Genomic DNA, 4,614 nt, shown 5'->3' on the forward strand with positions numbered 1-4,614 from the left:
ATTTTATAAACTGGGTACATTTTCTTTATAATTCCTAAAGCACTATTTTCTTAGTTCTTTTCCCTGTATACTCTTTTCCTTCATTTATATTTCAACTTTTAAATCACCCCCAAAAGAGCCTTTCCCACCTCAAAACTCAAACAACAACCCAGTTAATCATTAAAACACACTCTCTAATATTTTAAGAATAATTATTAATTCCTGAGGTTTTTCTTGTTTACTGGCCTATTTATCTTCATTGTCTGCCTATCATTGAGTGCAATCTTGCAGAAAATAATCTTTCTTGTTTAACTCCACCCTCTAACTCATTATGTGATACATATCTGACACTCACCTTTTCAGTAAATAAATTAAGTAATTTTGCACCTGTACCAAAAAATACTAGGTAAAATGTTTTTAACACAACAAGAAGATATTTGATTATATTAAATAATGAACTGTTGAAACATAACAAGATAAAGTAAAACTATTCAATCAGGATTGGGAAGAAATTTTGCTATGGTGATCTTTCAAACAGTCTCCATGATAATGTAACTCTAGCTTACATGAGTACATTCAATGGACATGGATTTTTCTAAAACAATTCAATTATTTCCTTTGCATATTAAATGAGATATTCAAGATATTAGAATTGCATGACCTGAAGATAATATAAACATTGGGCATAGATTTTTTTATCTTCTCTTACATTTGTCCATAAGTAGAAGAAATTATTTGCCTACATAGGATTATTCAATCCAAGTGTGAGTTCTTGATTGTAACAACATATGAAAATTGATATTTTTCTTCTATTGAGTGTTAAGAACACTAATGCACCATAAATACATGGAAGTTTGGAGAATATTTTCCTATGACAAAGGAATTGTCGTGATGTCTGTAACAATAAAAGTGTGATGCACATGCCCTTGTGATTAGAGGAAACTGCTTAATTTAGTTGTCATATCCATCTTTTAGCAAGTTGAGTTGGATGCTAGTGTCAGGTGAAATGCTTATAAATGCTTACTGATTTCCTACCTTATTTGTGAAATCCCTTTACCTTAAAAATTGAAGAAAATAGTTTTAGTTAAATCTGCAGAAATACTTAAGTTAAAGAGTTAATTATATGGCTCCTTTCAATATAGCTCTTCTCTCTGTAACTATGATTCCTGTTAGATGGTGTAGATTTATTTTATCTTTGCATATCTCCTTGCTTGCCCAGGAAGTTAAGAGAACCTACTACCATGCTAAATGTCAGCTTGGTGTCAGAATTCCTGCTGGTAGGGTTTTCTGAGATCCTGGTGCTGTAAGTTTCAACGGTGTGCTCTTCCTAGTGATTTACCTGGTAGTTCAAATGAGCAACCTCCTCTTCATCACTCTCATCACCCTAGATACGCAACTCCATACATTCATGTAGTACTTCCTGAAAAATTCATTACCAAATGCCATGAATTCTTCTGCCCTACACACTCAATAACCAATTCTTGAGACACTGGGATTTCAAAAAGAGAAAGAGCATATTACTGCACATGTAGTAGGAGGGCAGACAGCCAAACAGCCCAAAATCGGTCTCCTTGAGTTTAGGTGGTTCAAGGTTTTAAGGATTTTAGCAAAAGGGGATAAGTTCATTTCAGAAAAGAAAACAGTGTTAGTAAGTTCAAAGCAGAAAGGAAAATATTTTTTAAAAAATTGTAACATAAGTTGAGAGGAAGGAAGACAAGCCATCTTTCAATAGCAGAGTTTAGGAGATATGGTTTAGAAATGTAAGGGGCTGAGGCTAGCCCATGACTGACTTCATTAGCATTAAGAGAACGAGCAGACAAAGGGTGTAACAGCCCTTAGAGTAACAAAAGCACAAGAGAAGATAATAGCTTTTACAATCCTTTCAGAAATCCAGACAGCTGAATTATAGTTTAGGGCTTCTAGGTATTTTTCTCTGTTTACTCTAATATCCAAGAAAAACAAAAGGAATATCTATACAATGATTCAGTAATTAAAATCATCCCTTGAATCCCAACTTCTTGGATACAAAATTGTTCTTGGACGTCTTCCTTGTGGAATTCTCAATCCCAAAATTCATTGTCAACAATCTTACATAATTATTCCATTTGTATTTTGGGGTATGCCTTCCATTTACATTTAATGATTTCTTTCTCAGAAGGTGAAATATTTAACCTCACAGTCATATCTTATGAGTGCTACTTAGCTATCTTTTATCCATTGCACCATGGGGTCCCCAAGAATGGCAACATTTTTGTGCTGAAGGAAAGTGTTTCCAGGGCCACTGGTGGACTACTTGGAACTGTGTACACAACTGGTATATTTTCAATACCCTTCTGTGGCTACAATATAATCCCGTAGTTTTGCTTTGATGTTCCCTCATTATTAAGGATTTCTGACTCCAAAACACTAGTCATTTATGCAAGTATTGGTATTGGTATGTGTGTATGTATGTGTTGTTTCACCTGTATTGTGATCTTTTATATTTATATTTTCACGAGTGTGCTGGATTCCCACAACAGGGGAAAGTCAAAAACTTCCTCCACATATCTTCCCCATCTCACAATCTTTGCTGTTTGCACAATAACTGTTTGTTTTGTTTATCTCAAGTTATCTTCAAATTCATCTTCAGTTGTTGAAAAGGTGCTTTCTGTCCTCTATGCTGTGATACATCCAATCCTCAACCTTTTAATCTACAGCATGAGGAACAAGGACATGAAATGGTCTCTGATGAAGCTGCTGTCAGAAAATCACAATCAAGAGGCTCACTGCATGAAATACTTTCAACAGACTGTCAGTGGTAATGTAACTGGTGTCATGCTGGCAATGGTACAAGCTGAGCCTTGTTCCAGGTTCAGGGGTCCTGACAATAAAAAAATTTAGACAAATGAGAAGGCTGGTAAGAATCAGTAATAAACTTTATTAAAGAGAAAGAGAATACATGTTAAAGAAGTATGTGTGCCTCTTATGACAATGCCCAAGGGAGGGACATGCCATGAGTGGAGTGGATTTAGCTCATTTCCTAGGAAGTTTTGTTGGTAACAGGTTTTTACAGCAACTTTTAAGCACCAGGTGTCTTTTTTGTGGAGGACCCCATAATGACCTTTGGACACTAAGTGTCTTCTTTGTTCTAGGAGTAGATAGTTATCAGAATTTGTGGTTTTCTGTCACATATACAAAATTTGTCTTTGGGCAGATGTTTAACAATTTTTATGACCCTATGTTTTCTGTTATTAACTAAGAATTTGCTTTGGGCCCATGATTTTAAAAGCTTTTATGATTTGAGGAAGTTTCAATGGCTTTGGGTGGTTTCACAACTTTAGGAGAAATTTTCATCCCATGATGTTTGCAGCTCTGCCTTATATTTTCTGAAGCTGAATAGAAGACCAGGTATGAAAACACTGATGCCCTATTCTATCTTGCTTCAGTTTAGGGCCTTACAGAACACAGATAATTTGATGTTAAATTCCCATATTTTTAACTTTGGAAATACCTGAGGGGTGAAACCAATAGAATAATTTTTGGTTTTACCATGAAGAAATCAACATTCCTGAGCTTAAGTGACTGTTTTAAGTGAAAAAAAAATTGCATAATATGAGGCTAAAACATAGGTATCCTAATTCTCATTTTGTGATCTTCTATGATGAAGCATCTCTCCCTCTATGACCTCTGTGATATCTTCCTCTGAGAGAAGTGGTTCTCTTTTTCATTAAAAGTTTTTTTTTTTATATACTGTATGGCATGGAAACATTTCATTCTTTTTCCATGTCAGTATCCCATTATTGCAGCACCATTTGTTGAATTTGTATTTGGTTGTTTTGTTCATTTGTTTGTTTACTTGTTTTTTTGGGGGGGTGGAGGAAGAGCATGGGCCAGGAATAGAACCTAGGTCTCCCTCATGGCAGGCAGGTACACTGGCACCCCCTATTTTTAAATTTTAATAGCTCATTTACCTCTGTCACTCATAAATCAAGAATGAATGATTCATTTCATGAATGAAAGCATGATTGAGTGGGTAAAATCAGTACAGTACTATAAAAAGGTTTTAAGATATCAAGATGAAATTTATACATAAATTCCCTGAATGTTTAACTGTCTAAAATGAGGTATAGAAAAGAGCAGGTGAAAATAATGTTGCAATCTAAGGTGGAATATACATCTGTGTGAAGATCCATGAAGAAGACTCAGAATGGAAACCTAAAGTGGAGATAAAATTATGGAGAAAGATGCATCTGAGACAAATTCTCAAAGATGAGTAGTACTCACTAAGTTAAATAAGATTTCCAGAAGGACACCAGGTAAAGGTCTGAAACTATAAAACCAGTATGTGCCTCTGCGTCTACATGCCTGGAATTCAGAAAGCCTTTATCACTCTTTTTGTGAGGTTATCTTTGCTTTGTTGTATTATTATCTGAGTATGAAAGGAAGCTATGAAATACATTAATGTTAGAACAGAAGTCACCCAATTGTAATAGACTTTCTGTTTTTAGTTTTTCCACTGCTAATTAAAATGTGAAAGTTTCTTATTTACCCTCTATATAATCTACTTAAGATTCTCTATCTTAGAATGGTTTTCTGTGTTTTATGTTGACTTTTTGTAGCCTTATTTTTAAAAATGTTCCTAAGTGTATTGGTTGT

The 4,614-nt window shown here is 34.6% G+C and overlaps 1 pseudogene; it reads left to right on the forward strand.

The window, feature by feature from the left end:
* Positions 1–1,220: 1,220 nt before the first annotated feature.
* On the forward strand, positions 1,221–2,859 carry LOC143686722 (olfactory receptor 14A2-like; annotated as a pseudogene).
* The last annotated feature ends 1,755 nt before the right edge of the window (positions 2,860–4,614 follow it).

The sequence above is a fragment of the Tamandua tetradactyla genome, chromosome 6, assembly GCF_023851605.1.
Source record: "Tamandua tetradactyla isolate mTamTet1 chromosome 6, mTamTet1.pri, whole genome shotgun sequence".
NCBI classification, from domain to species: domain Eukaryota; kingdom Metazoa; phylum Chordata; class Mammalia; order Pilosa; family Myrmecophagidae; genus Tamandua; species Tamandua tetradactyla.